The sequence below is a fragment of the Lichenostomus cassidix genome, chromosome 2 (assembly GCF_008360975.1).
Source record: "Lichenostomus cassidix isolate B80296 chromosome 2, HeHo_3.0, whole genome shotgun sequence".
In the NCBI taxonomy this organism is placed as follows: domain Eukaryota; kingdom Metazoa; phylum Chordata; class Aves; order Passeriformes; family Meliphagidae; genus Lichenostomus; species Lichenostomus cassidix.
Window position 1 is genome coordinate 23,830,378 of NC_139482.1, and position 15,574 is coordinate 23,845,951.

At 40.2% G+C, this 15,574-nt stretch overlaps 1 protein-coding gene across 3 annotated transcripts in view; it reads left to right on the top strand.

The window, feature by feature from the left end:
• LOC146440979 (putative acyl-CoA dehydrogenase 6) overlaps positions 1 to 15,574 on the top strand; it is an 88,703-nt gene that overhangs the window by 20,670 nt on the left and 52,459 nt on the right. The gene's annotated exons all lie outside the window — the stretch shown is intronic.

The window sequence follows — 15,574 nt, forward strand, 5'->3', positions numbered from 1 at the left end:
TCCAGATACATACAAAGTAATTTAAGCCCTCATTAAAAAACCACAATTTGAAGGCACTGGAAGTGTTTTAAGATTTGGCTTATTATACTTCCTGAACATGCAATCTCTATGTCATTTCAAAGGATCAGGATAGTGTGGCCTTTAGGCCATTATACCCTAGATTGTCTTTAAAATGCACTATTCTAGCCCACAGAAGTCCTAACACAACAAGAAGATGATAATACAGAGAGCAAGTTTTGTGTGTACATGTGTAGGTGACACAAAAAGTCCACAGGAATAGGAAGTATTTCTGCTCTTCAGCTAAAATCCACATTCTGCCATCTTTTTTGTTTATATGTGTTATAATATATACACATTTTCTTTTCAAATGCTACAGCTACATATGCAAGTCAGAATTCTCTGTGACCTTTTTAACCCCCATTTTCTTATAACTAGATAAAAAGTCTAAAATACAAGCAAGTTTGCACAGGCAAACCTTCAGCAATAGTGGTGAATTCAGAGCAGCCTGAAGTGACAGTGTTTGGGCAGTTAACTGCAGATAATTGTCCACGTGAAGCAGCTCACACAATCTCATCTATGCCACACCACATCAGGATGTTGCTAAGGCACAGAGTTCTGTGCAACAAATTATGGCTTTTTACCACTTTCAGAGGAAATATTCCCTCCTGAAATGAACTTTCATATTCTTACACATTAAAATGTGGAAGGCTGTCTAGGTGATCAGCTGCTAGAACTCAGAGAACTGTTTAGCTGTGATTGTCTGACAAATCCAATTAGGCCTGAGTGGGTATTTCTTTACAGAAATGCTGACAGTTTGAGATTATACTTAAGATCTATTTAAAGGACAAATAGGATTACCAGGGGAGAGAGAAAACCACTTCTACTTTCTGCTCTAATTGTTTGATAGGCAGATTTGAATTGCGTCTCAGTGGGTCTCCTTCACATTACTGATATTCATGCTGGTTGTAAAAATGCATTGCATTGCTGACAGATTTCTGTCCTGCCTTACATTCATCTCAGGGCATGCAGCGGCTTTGGCTGGGGTAAGGAACCTCTAGGCTGAGTGTGCTGTACATAAAACATTTCAGAGGTGGGAGCTTTGTATAATGCTCACAAAATAGCTGGGCAAGGAATAACTGGAGTGAAATCTAGTGAAGAAAGGACTTGTGGAGGTAAAGATGGCACAGAAGGTTGCATGCGCTGATTACACTTGTCATACTCATGCTTAAGACTATTTTAACTTTGCCTTTGATGTTTGTGTCTAGCTGTTAATGTAATTTATTTGACCTCTGCAGCTACATTTTATAAAAGGTATAAAAATTGATAAAAACCTGAGCGAATTGTGGTCCATCTCAGTTCATCTTACAGAGCGAGGTATTGCTGGGTATAGAAAATGCACCAGCTCCTTGGAAGATGCTGCTTTTGCAGCATTCAGTTGTGCAACAGAGTGTCGCCAGATCCAGCTTGGCTCTGTAGTGGTGTAATGCCCCCAGGTGCATCCTGAAAGTCCTGAAAATTTCTCAGGATGGCAAGTCAAGGAAAAGTGTGTAACAGCACAGTCTCAATTGCACAACTTTGGCAAAGCCTGAAATTCTTTGTCTTCTATGCTTCTACAAAGTGCTTTGGCTTGCTGTATGATTAATGTGTGCTGTAAAATAAAATTAAAATATCTGACTTTTATGCTCTTGTTCAGCCACTTCTGTTATTTATTTGCTGTTTGCAGAGGAAGAGAAATCTTAGGATATTTTTGAGGAAGCCAAGAGCAATCAGGAGTTTTGGAGGGTTGTTGCAGGAGGTCTGGAGAGGAGATGTTAAATTGATTTGAGGAGAGAAATTGCAATGCAGAGCACTTGTTAGTTAACAGTCTGCCCTACTTTCTCTTTCCAGCACAAACCAAAATTATTATGTTACATCTCTTCAAATCCGGATCTGGATTTAAAGAACACTGATTTTTTAAAGTTAATTCACTTCAGCAACAGTTGCAATTTTGAAATACAAGTTTTATTGAATTTGTTTTCCAAGATCATTCTCTCAAATATGGAGGGTTTTTTTGTTCCTGCAGAAATAATTCTGAAGTTTTCTAACTGGGCAGAAATTGGTCACAAACTTGTTTTGCTTAGATAGAAGGAAACACCTGTTGGATTTTAGATTTGTTGAAAGTGGACTTTTTCCTGTGTAAACACCATTCCCTTTATGAACAATGAGCGGCTTAATGGGAGTCAGGTTTTTAAAAGAACATGCCTTACATGTGTCCCTTATCACTGGAAACTTTCTCTGTGTGGAGAACTGATTTGGGGCACTATTTGTATTGCAAAGGCTCCATCAATTCCCACTGTATGCAGTTGTGGGCTACAAACTTGACAAAGCTTTTCCTGCATATTTTTTCACAGTTGTTTACACTTCTAGTGAACATTGGCTGTAGTTCAGGATGTTCACTGGAGGTCATGTAAACACTGAGGGCAAATCTCAGACATGCACCCATAATTGGAGAATTTTTAAGATGATCATTATATTTAACTTACTGTCTGGTCAATTCTCTGCCAGAGAAAGAATCTTCTCTTTGAACCATTTCTCTGCTCTGGTATTCTTTACAGGACTCAAATATAGTGCATATGTTGGTTTGCCTTAGGAAAACGTTTGTGTTGTTCTGTTATATTGTAAGATTCTTCCTACTAGTAAAATACATGGTGAAAAGAGAACATCATTTATGCATAAAAAGCATCTTTTTGCTCTATGCAAAATGTGTCTTACAGAATTAGTACAGGATTTAGAGGAAAAAAACAACTTCCCTATATACTTATTCTTCATTTACATTTACTGTGTATTTCTCCATAAATTATAAAATTCTCAGATATTGAGCTACTGCCAATCCCAAAACTAAGGGCAGAAAATATAAGGGTAGGCAGCAGAAATATTTAACCAGTCTTGGTATTTTGCCATTGTCTGTTTTGCTAAGGGAAGTGGGCAAGACATATTCTTTGAACTGTTCTATGTGCAGATTAGATGAGATATTGGATTAAAAGCTGAAAGTATCTATGTGGTTATTTTTGATCTTATGGTTTATGAATCAAAGCCTTGGCTGTTGCTAAGTTTTAGGATGTGTTGCCAAAAATGAAGGCTCAAAATGTACTGTGTGCCTGTGTATGCCAACGCAGATGATTAAAAGTTGTTTTATCAGCTGATGTAAAAGCACAGGAATCCTATAAAGGATGGGAGAGAAAGGTTTGTAAGAGGGCAATGTCTGCTCTCCTGCGTATTCCCATGGCATCACTGTGAAACATAAGTGATGATGCCTGCTCTGGGTATTTCATTAGTGTTTATACTGGCAGTACTGTAGGAATATTTAGTGGAATGCATTAGTATCTAGAGATAATTATGACAAGTTTGTCCAAATAGTAGCCTTCATTTATTCAGACACTTAGCAGTGATCTTAGAAAATATGTTCTTATATATTTCAGGAAAGTCAGGTAACTGTGTTAAGGCTTGCACATAGATAGGAAAGTACAGTTTTACACTATCTGTCTCCTTCCTTACTGCTGGGACAAATGCCAGATTTGGGACTGGAGAAAGTAATAAGCAATACCTTCTTGCCACTTCAGACAGATAAGCATCTAATGAAAAAAAAGTTTTGAGTGATTGATTGCACTGGAATTGGAAAATGATACAATACCCTTCCTTCGGAAAGCCTGTTTGTTACAAGTGTCTCTGTGTTGAATGTGGGGAGGGAATACAGATCTGTACTATCATCTAAAGTTAATTTTGTTGTTTTCTTCACAAGTATACATTTCTCTGGTAAAATGAGACCTTGTGAGAGTTTGGGCTTGGAGAGTCACTTGGAAAGAGTATATGGGGTTATTTGCCCCCCCATTCTATAATATTAGGCTTTATTATTATTTAGAATGAGCAAAGAAGGACCTGGGAAGAGCAGTCAATAAAAAAGGATTTAGTAGTTCAGGTGAAACAAGCTTTGATGGGATCTAAGAAAGTAAATGGAGGTTGTTCAGGTATTTCTGTGGATAGAACTAGAAGGGATATATTTGTCAGATGCGAATTCATTTGCCTCAAACTATTTCTGTATGGCAGTAGTGGACCAACTGCAATGTTTGTGCTTGATTTAAGTATAGATTTAAGTATTGTCAGCTGAACTAACTGCTTGATCTTTTTCTCACTTACAAAGGAGTGCAACAGTAGTTAAAAAATAATAGTTACACTCTAAAGGTTTGCAAGAGGAGCCTTTGGGCCACATTTTCAGACACCAATGGTAAATCAGAACTCTCAAGTGTTTACCAGCCATCATTTATACCTGTTCTGCAATCAAGAAATAATTTTAATAGGTCTCCAAAAAACAATAGACCAAATCACTCACTGCTTTATTTTAATCAATTTGATGACAAAATTTGTAATGTGTGGGAGGGGTTTGGAGACCTTGATCAGATAAGTGTAAGAAGTTTCAGGTGCTTATCTGACTCTAATTTGGTGGATTGGATTGCAATCTCAGGAAAACAGGTTTTTGTATGCGTACATGTATGTTCTATGTAGTTTAGACATTTTTTCCCTCCTCCACTCTTGTGAAGTGCTGACAATTGAAGTCCTATCTAGCGTCTTGCAAGACAAGGAGGAAATTCAATTGAAAACAGTAAGCTGCGGGGGAGCAGTTTGTTTGCTACATTTCACAGATCCTCAGGTATTTCTGGTTTTTTCCTCAACCCTGCACATGGCTTGAGAAATGGGAGCGCTTTGTTCTTCATCGCTGGTTGGGAAATGCAGCAGTACCTCTGGGAATAGCTTGTTCAGCTATCAAGAGCAGCCAGCAGAGAACTGACTTACTCAAGGACAGCCAGTCTTTGTGGAAGAGATAATCTTCCTTTAAATGTGATGTTGATAGAGGGATCAGATTAGTTCCTGGAATTCTGCTTTTGTGCTTGAGATAAGGCAAATCCTCATGCTTGTGGCTCATAATGCAGAACACTGCAGTACCTCATGCAGTTCAGGTGTGCTAATACCAAGACCTTAGGGGGCAGACTTAAGAATTTCTAAAATCTGGTATGTGAACAGGTAGTTACAGGTCATGTCAAAATCATATTGAGAAAGCAACTTAAAATGTCTCTTTCCTGGAGAAAGTTAGCAGCATCTGACTGGGAGCAAATGCTCACCTATGTACATGCAATTAATGCTTGAGCTGTTAACACATAGTTCTCTCACAGCAGACCTGCCATACCAAATTCACTTCTGTGTACCACAGGTTTTGCACTAACTTTCAGACCCACGTGGTATCTTGGCACTGACTAGGTGCACCTAGACTCTGTTTGCAGAGATGAGAGTGTTACAAGCAGCCATTGCTCTTCTGTCCCTCTTCTGCACCTGTTCTGCGCTGGGTTGTGTGTATTAGTAAATCCCTGCGGGGCGTTTGCCTTGCCTCGTTGGAGCTTCCTGGGCTCTGGCAGGTCACAAGGACCTAGCCGGGGTCCTGGCTTTCAGCCCACCCCGCTCTTCTGGTCTGCCCCTAGGCAGCTGCAGTCGGCCCCAGGGTCGCCAGGTGGACCTCGCGGCAGAGGAAGGTGTCCTCTGGGCGGGAAGGCAGTGGAGTCGCTGGCCACCCCCGAGATAAAGAGAGTCCAAGCGGGAGAGAGATTCCTCAAGGCACCTTTATTGTGGGGTACAAGCAGCAGGGGAGCACGTCGAGGAACCCTCGGGTGGGCGGATTACGGAGATGCCGGGCACAGAGCGCTGCGGGGCTCGGATCGTAGATCCACCGACCACGAGGTCGGGGAGAACAGGGGTTTAAAAGGGAAGGCACGGGGTTTCCGAAGGCGGGATAACAGGGGCGGAGCCAACCGGCTCCGGGACAACAGTGAGGGACAAGCGGGGGAGCGAATCAACAGCAACCGGGGAGGGGATTGCATTGAACCAATGGGGGAAGCGCTGCAACAGAAACTTCCAGCAAGGGGAGGCAACAGGGGAGGGAACAAGGCGGGGAAGCACAACTTTAAACCAATGAACTTAACAGAAGCTTTCCAGGGGAGGGGAGAGGGCGGCTCAGACCTCGGCCTCTTCTAAGCCCCAGGACAGCGCGTCTTCGGCACCGTCCTCGTCGCCGGTGTGGACTGCATGGATTGCTGGGGACTCCGGGTCAGCCGATTCGGGCCGCCGCACCTCCACAGTTGTGCAGGAGAATCTATTCTCTATTGTACTTGATTTATCTCCAGTTTTGTAGGAAATTGTTTGGTTTAGGGATTTTCAAAGACACATTTCTGCGAAAAATCTGATGTTCTTGATTTTATAATTGTGAATAAGAGAAGAATGCACGCTAAAGAGAACAGCTGAATATATTAAAGAAATATAAAGTAATATAACACCTGAAAAGAATATAGAGGTTGAGACATTATCAAATAAGACATGCTGTTCAGGAAGTTTCCATTAGAGGAGTCTTGTTTATTCATTACTTCTGTGGATCAAATGGCAAGACTGTGTCTTAACAAAGCTTGACCAACGAATGAGCTTATACTAAAATAACTTGGGCATTACAAATCTCTCTAATTTACACATAGCTATCTTTTCCCAGTCTCAAGAGTCTTGACATCTGTCATATACCTAGATGGCATAATTGAAAAGCTTTCTGAAAGGTATAAATGCACCTCTTATGCTTTGAGACATGTCAGTACACTAAGTGTGGTGAGTTTGGGAAAATTATTTTTGTGAAATGTAGGCTTGATTCAGTTTTACTCACTCACTTTTGCATTATGGACTGCTGGATGTGAAGCTTGATTTCTTCCATGGGACTGGAATGCGGAAAAATATTGTTAAAAAATCACCTTGATGCTGACATGGAAAATCTCTGAAAAGCCGTTGACTTGTCAACACTTTCAGATCCCATTTTACAAATTTTGAACAACATCTGTCTTGAAGAGGAGATTAACAAGACTGCAGTGAAAGTTTGTTGTTCCTAGTAAAGTGTTTCTATCCCCAGCACTTGAGCATGATAAGTTGGGGTTCAGGCTGTGCAAACCCGAACATGTGTTGCTGAATAAAAAGAAATGAAAGGAAAAAAAAACAGACAAGAAATGTATTTAGTTTTGGTTCTCCTAATCTAACATTTCTAATCCTTGGTGACCCAGTTCATGCAAAATCATAAGCATCATTAATGATCTAATCCCTGGGGATCTTGCATAAGCTGCTAGTCACCCCAGGATCTGTAAGGAAGTTCAGAGGTCTCCATAAACTGCCTTTTTATACAACTGAAAAAGTGGTCATGTACCTACTAATGGCAGGAGGTTTGGAACTAGATGATCTTTATGGTCTCTTCCAGCCCAAACCGTTCTATAACTCTGTAGAAAGGAGGACAGGCAAAGGCATGGACCCAGTACTTGTGAATCTGTGACAGGCAACTTGTTCACAGGATAAGTAGTGCACACAACACTTAATAGCTTCATATGCTACACAGTAATAAAAAGACATCAGGGAAGGATATTAATATAAGGAATTTAGCTCCTTGGGACTTAATATTTAAATAAAGTTAGAGCTGACCATTTATGGTTTTCTTATTGGATGGACTGGAACAAGTGAATCTGTAGGTAGAAATGCAGAGAGAATGGAAATGTGTTTTTAATCAAGCTTTATTGTGGGGCATAGGTATCATCATTTCACAACAAACATGAAAATTGTCTATAACTCATCATTTGACATGGGTCTTATATTTATACTGCTTTTAAGTATACTTTGAATTAATTTTTTACTGCCATGAAGTACTGATGTGCACATTGGAGACTGCATGGTATCTTCTACTAAGTGAAGGTTTGGTTTTATTCCAAAATATTTCTAAAGTCTATTAAACTGGTCTGAGAAATATTTGGATCCTACACTCTGGTTTGTTGGCACAACCATATTGAAAATTTTTTATGGGCTTTGTCTAAAAAATGCACAGCAGAGTAGATTTGAGATCCAAACAATCAATCCATGTACCCTCAGTTTCTCAGTTGATTAGTAAATGTTCAAAACATGTGAATTGTTTTTGAAATGATGATATATTGGAGACAGGAGTGAAGGATGCTTTAACACTTCTAACTTGTTCTTTAGACTGGATGATCTGACCACTGCAAGACAACTGCTTGGCAAATTTGTGGGGAGATAAATGTGGCTAGCACAGTTTTTCTCATGAGAAGTTTTCTTGTGTTTTGTAAATAAAGATAAAGTTTGGATGTTTTTGAAACAGTGTCCCAGAGCTTGGGCAGTGCAGGCCTGGCCAATCAGGCCTGGGGGAAGGCTTCTGACTGACCAATCTGGGTGACTTTTGAGAACTCTATAAATGTGATGAAATCAAAACAATAAAGGTCATTCCTTCTTGCCACTGAGAACTGATGCATTCATTACTCTGCTAGCTGCTCAACAGCGACAGATAAATGGGTATTTGGGGCCATCATAACTTGAATTACATTATATCCTGTGTATATAATATATATTATGTACTGTGTGCTTTGCAACTCTCAGGGATATGGGACTTCCCAAGTTCCCTGAAGTGGAGGCTCAGGTACATGCTACCATTATTTCCAGATGTAAGTTATACTCCATATGGAAAAGTAATTTTCTCTTCTGTGTAGTACTTTGTAGTGATAAGCATGATTGTATAAACGTTGTAAATTTTTACATATATTGCAGTAAAGTATATCCTTTTTTTATACATAATTTGTATACATATCTAGAGAAGGATTTTTTGAATATTTTTGTTCTATTAAATAATAAAATCATAGAATGCCAGTTGGAAGGGACCTCAGGGATCATCTGTTCTAATCTTTCTTGGCAAAAACTTGGGCTAGACAAGGTAGCCCAGCAGTCTGTCCATCTGAATTTTAAAATTGTCCAACATTGGAGAATTCACCACTTCTCTGCTGACACTAATCTAATAGCTGATTGTTCTCATGTGAAAACTTGTCCTTTCGTGTATGATCAGAATCTCCCCAGGAGTACCTTGTACTCATTACCACTCATCTCCTTTGTGTGGTTTCTTGTAAAAAGAGAGTCTCCATCTTCATGAGGTGATCAGCTTTATGGCTCTTCTCTGAACCATCTGCAGCCTGCCCACATCTGTTCTGCGTAGTGGGAGCCAAAACTGAATACAGTATTCCAGGCATGGCCTGACAATTGCTGAGTAAATTGTGATAAGGACTTCATTATCTGCTGGTGTTTGTCATGTTGATGCAACCCAGCATTCTGCTGATTTTCTGTGCTGCAGCAGGACACTGCTCACTCACACTGAACTTATCCTCCAGGACTCTTTCCACAGAGCTGTTCCCCAGCCAGGTAAATCTCAGCCCTGCTTAGGTAAGATGTTCTCTCTGCAGAGTAGCGTCAACATGCTGGAAGTTCAGTGTGGTAATCTTAATGGGTTTTGTTTTTCTGGTCTCCTACATGTTTTAAAAGAGTGGTGCAGAGAGCAGCTTTTAAGTTAAAACACACACAGCATTCAGGGCAAACTGGATCAATATCCGCAAGGAATAGGTGCAAAATGCAATGTGAAAACAAAAGATGGGACAATAGCAGAACCCTAAGCCTCTGTGAAACAATATCAGTCTTTAGGGATGGAAGGGGCACTGAGCAGGACTGGTAGGCTGGATGTGCTGGGCAGAGTTTGTGGCAGTCTTGCTTCTGCAGTGTGGTACCAGTGAAATCAGAGTAGCTGTTTTGGTTATTTTGCAGCTGACCTTGTTGACAGAAACATTGGGAGGAGATGTGTCAGAAGTTTATTGGGGCAGAGGTTGGGGACCTGGCACAGAATTTGGGAGGAAATGGGGAAGAAGCTGCAAAACAGGGTGAAGATTTGTCTAACACTTTTATTCCAGGTGTGTTTGGTTTTGTGCTGTCGTTTCAAAGTCATCATTATCTTCAGGAAATACAGCTTCACCCTGTTTGTAGAGAAAAAAAAATAGGAGTGTGTGTCAGTTAAAAAAATGTAAAAAGGAAGTTGAAGTACAACTTTATTTTTTAAAATTATTTTCCCTCAGTGCACTCAAGAAACCTTTTAAATATCTTAATCTTTTAAGGTTTTCTCAGTAACATAAAGAGGTTGGAGCCTTTTTTGAATGCAGAGACTTGTGAAAAGTATCTGTTTAAGTATTTGAAGTGTGGACCAACTGTGAGAGACAAAGTGATAAGGAAAGTGTCCTACCAATCACCAGAATTGTACATACACTGAAATTTAATATCATTTTTCTCTTTTACAGAGTAAGTTTTGAAGTAAGACCTCAGTGACAGGTTTTTTTGTGTTTTTTTTCTTTGTTTAGTTTCTTAAGCAGAGGCATGGGAGGCCATTTGTGATAAGCAAAATACTTCTTGCAGGACAATGAATTTCCTGAAGGATGTGCCTCTTTGTTCTCTTTGTGCCTTTTCTGGGTGGCCAGAAGAGCTGATTTCTCTGTCATCTCTAGTGCAGTAGCTATGGTTTTCCATAAGACTACAAACTCTGTGGTCTTGCCTGCTGTGGAGATGCCTTCAGTGCTGTGTAGCAGGAGCCAGGAGCATGGCATGACTCTGGAGGAGGGTAGGGATTTTTTGTGTAGGACCTTTTGAAGCTCCATGACCTGTGTATGTGCACTTGGCCAAAAATGGGCACTTCCCCAGGTCTTCAACCACATACAAATCAGCTTCACTTGGACAGCCTAATGGGGAAACAAAGATAATTAATGAAAAACTTCCTTGAATGTGTATCATAGGGAAAGGTATTTGAGTTTTTCATGGAATGATTAAATGCTTTGAAATTCCTTGAAGGTGACTTGAGTCAGCATTTCTTCGGTATCCTGTCCTGTGTGTCATGGGAAATGAATGGGGCTGCTGTTCTCACCCTCGCTTTATTATTCAAGAGCAGGGGTCTCGCAACAGAGCAGAAGATCAGTGAGTAATAAGCCTGATGAAAGGAATTTTCTTTTCCTTTTTACATTTTGTATAACCTGTGAAACTCATTCTGCAGAAATCACAAGCAGCAAAGTTTAATAGGAAACCAGAGGCTGTTAAATAAATGCATAGATGGTGGCACCATCTACAGTTAATACAGGAATAATAATTGTATTTCTGATCATCAGCTGCTCACTTAGCAGGTGAATACACCATTTCACAGCTCCTTGTACCCTGTGGCCTCACCAATTTTCCCCTGAATAGCACCTCTAGCTCTGCTCTGTGTGCTGGAGTCTAAGCCTGGCAAAAACAATCACAATGCATATTTCAACTTGTTCAAGATCCTTCCCCAGCCCAAGAAAGAAAGCCTTTAAATAGTCACAGGATCATAAAGTTTGGAAAAGGTCTCTTAGATCATCGAGTCTAACCATTAACCCAGCACCGCAAAGTTAATTTTTGCACTTCCCTCCTTCTTTGTATCTTGGAATGGTTATGATCATACTTTTTTACAGGTCATTGCTATCCATATTTGTTTTCTAAATCTTACCATCTGTTTTCAGCCACCTCTATCTACTTGTGTTTCCTACTGAGTCTTATCTCTTTCTTCTTGCTTTTTGTCCCTCTTAAGAGGATTCAGGTGGGTCCTTGTGTAACTTCTCTAACAACTTCTATTTGCTGCTTCTTCTATTTTAACTGACTTAGGAAGGACTGAGGGCAATAAAAATATTTTGTGAAAAACTAATGAATGTCTGGGTTTAAGGAGGGGGGTAAATCATCTTTTATGATCAGATATTTTTGGCATTACTGAAGACCTCAAGGTCCTGAAGACTGAGAATATTGAGGCTTTTTCAATCAGCATAAATCACTATCTGTGGGTTTATTCTTCAAAGTCAGTGTGATTCAAGAGAAATTTAGACAGATAGCTTTTGTGTTGTGTAGAAAGTTTATTAAAGATTAAATTGCATTTTTTTCCCTGAGCTCATAACATGCTGTGTTTCCTTTACCTGGTATTTTGTTTGTTCTTGCTCAATAACCTTCTTGGGTTAACCTTCTTTATATGTTGGAAGATAAATAGATTATCTTACTGCTTCGGCATTTTAATAGGGTTTTGCTTTCCAAGTTTCTCTTCTCATAGCTGAACAGCTCAGGCTAAATCCTAGTATCACGGAATTCCATGTTTGCAGACTAAACCAAAAAGCCTCTGAATCCATTTTTGGACTTCGATTGTTTGTTTGCTTTAAGTAGAAAAATGAGGGGATTTGTACCCCTTTTTTTCCCAAGAGAGGTAGCATGGGAGAAATTTACTCTTCTGTAGCTGGTGGAAAGGAGCTGCTAGTTGGGTTTGTCACTCAAAGCTAGTCAGGAAATTCTTTCCAGCGTGTCCAGATGCTTCCTGTGCACAAGGCTGGTGTCATACTTGGCATGTGATAAAAAAAAACCCAAAAACCCTCACACTGAGGCTGCTTTTTATTTTGCTTTTAACCAGGTCCTTCGGCACCATGGAGGGAGGATAGTTCTGCTGGTTGGACAGTGACACTGTGCTTGGGGTTGTTTGGAAGAACAAAAAGGAACTATGTAAAATTTATTCTTTTTTTAGTGTTAAAACCTTAGACTAATTCATATTCGGCTTGTGTCATGTTCTGCATTGTTAAAAAAAGCAGTGATGGCAGCTGAAACTTGTAGCAGTGCTGCATTTCAGAGGAGGAGATGTTGACATCTTTGCATTCTGGGGGGGATTTGAGCTGATCATGATACATCCTCTGACCTTTTTGTGGATTGTATTATTCTTTCACATGCCTCTGCATGGGAAAAGTTGTGAAAGAGGTACATTCTGATTGTTCTTTTAAAACCTGTGGGCTGGTGGACCTATAAAGGAAATAATTATGCACTTGCTACCTCTGGACAGGTCTCACCTGGACTCCCAGGCACCACACTAATGAGCTACCCACATTAACTCGATTCTCTCAAGAATAAAGGCAGTTTTCTGCATTTCCTCCCTTACAACACAGTGTTGGGAGTCCCATCCTCTGTCTCTGCTCAGGCTGTAACTGGATGTCATGAGGCCCCATAGCCCCAGAGAGGATGAGGAATGAGGAGAATACAAGAGGAAACAAATACCAGGAGGAAAATTCTTTACACACAACTCGTTTTAACAGCATATGTCCTGCTCCTTCTGGCAGAACTTTGTAACTATTTTCGAGATACTAATTTCACTTTATTCCAGTTTTGCATTTATTTCTTGCTACTGAGAATCCAGTTTCTTCTCTCCTAGAAGACAGATGAGTATTTTGGTGTTTGAAAAGTTTGCTTCGTCATTAACTTAGAGTCACCAGCAGATCTTTAATGCACATGAAAGGTGCTTATATAAGTCCTGCTGGGTGGTACATTCAAAAGTGAAAGAACCCTCAGTTTTGGAGGTGCCACTGAACATTTTGCTGCAAACTGATTACACAGGTACTGGCCTGGCCTGTGAATTCACTGTGTAACCCATAAGCAGCTCCAGGGATTTCAGAGGAGTGCCTCTTGGAGATGGATCAGGATCTGGCTACTGCACAGATTCTGTGGTGCTGGCCGCTAAATTACTGAAGGGAGGGAAAATACTTGTTTTCTGATAGGAAACTGGAAAAACAGTGGAAGATAATGAATTGGACTTTCTCTAAAGATATTTTTCAAGCAGTTTAGTTAGGTGTCTGAAACATAAAACACGTAAATGCAGAGGATTAGAAAAATTTTCCATCTTTGATCTTGCTAAAGGTTTAACAGGTTTTAATTGCTCCCAGGTTTCAGGCAAGGGACTTGAAAACAATCTAAGATCCAAAACCTAAATTATGAGATTATTAATGTAGGAGATTTTTACCATTGTAGCAACCATTATCCAGATCTATACCACAGTGTGGTTTCTGCAAGGAAAAATGTGCAGCAAAGTGGGGGGGATGGAAGGGGGAGAAACACATTCTATATTGTACCTTGTGCCTGCATGATGGGCAGTCAGGAGTTACCATCAGGTCTTCTGTTGTAGTTTCAAGCTGTCTGGGATTCATGCTAAGATCTGTTGATGGGCTTCCCTGCATGGCTTTGAAATATTTTCCCTGGATTTGGATAGATCTGTGTTTGTGGTGTGCATAGTCTTCCACTGATGGATTTAGTCAGGAGAAACTGCATGGAGAGTGGGTCTGTGGACATGGCCAGGATATCTGGGGGTTGAACCTGTCCCTCCCTACCACTCCATTAGCACTGGAATTAGCTTGTCAGGTGAAAGAGGGAAAAAACCTCCAGGAGAAACTTTCCATGTCCTAATGCAGCGATGAAACAGCACATGTGAAGGGTGGTGATATCTAACACTGGCTACCATCATCTCCTTTCCTGTCATTTGAATCAAGACACTGCTAGTGGTTAAAATAAAAAATAGTTGATATCTTAACATAGTTTTCCCTTCATTTCACTATTTTATTTATTCAATGTGTTGTTGTGAGCTGTATTCTGTAAATGCCTCCACATGCTAAATGATCTAATTTTCCATGTGGGAGTACAGAATAAACTTTAGAACACAAAAGATTGCATGGAAAGGTGGCATTAATTATACAAAATTACAATTGGAAGGCAGATTATTATACAGAACATTCTTTTTAACATTATGAAACAGCTTTTAATTTAATTTTAATCTGACAACACTCAGAAATAATCACAAAGCTTTGCAGTTTAATTTCTTGTAAGGGAGTATCCTTAAAGGTAGTTATTGAAGCATACTAAGTTTAGAGGGAAAGAGGAATTTAAATGCAAGTTCTGCTGAATAATAGTAAAGGGCTTAATTGAAATCATTGATTTCTGGTCATAACAGAGCTTGGTGAGAAAAGGTGAAATGGATCAATACCCAAGTTCTCTGAGTCCCAAACATACACTAGCTGTAAAATATGAGAGCAGCCTTGCAGAGAACAGCACTGCAGCTGGGGGTACTGGTGGATGAAAAGCTGGACATGACCTGGCAAATGTGCAGTCATAGCCCAGAAAGCCAAAGTCATCCTAGGCTGTATAGAAAGCAGTGTGACAAGCAGGTCAGGGGAGGTGATTATCCCCCTCTTCTCTGCCCTTGTGAGAGCCCACCTGCAGTGCTGCATCCAGCTCTGGGGTCCTCAGCACATCAGAGATGTGAGCCTGGTGGAGCAAGTCCAGGGGAGGCTCACGAAGGTGATCAGAAGGATGGAGAACCTCTCCTATGAAGTGAGGCTGAGAGGGGTGGTGTTGTTCAGCCTGGAGAAGATTCCAGAGAAACCTCATTGCAGTCTTTCAGTACCTGATGGGAGCTTATAAGAAAGGTGGGGACAAGCTCTTTAGTAGAGCCTGTAGTGATAGAACAGGGAGTAATGGTATTAAATTAAAAGTGGTTGGATTCAGATTAGATGCAAGGGTAACATTTTTTACAATCAAGATGCTGAAACTAGAACAGGTTTCTAAGAGAGGTGGTAGATGTCCCCTCTGTGGAAACATTCAAGGTTAGGTTAGACAGAGGTCTGATCTAACTGAAGGAGTCCATGCTCAGCGCAGGAGGAGTTGGACTAGATGACATTTAAAGGTCAAGCCAAACCATTCTATGATTCTACATCTTCATGGACATGCAAATGTAAACAAAAGCTTGCAAAGAAAAGTATTGTCATTTAGTTGATGTATTGTTTAAAAAGAAATAAGAAAATTAGGC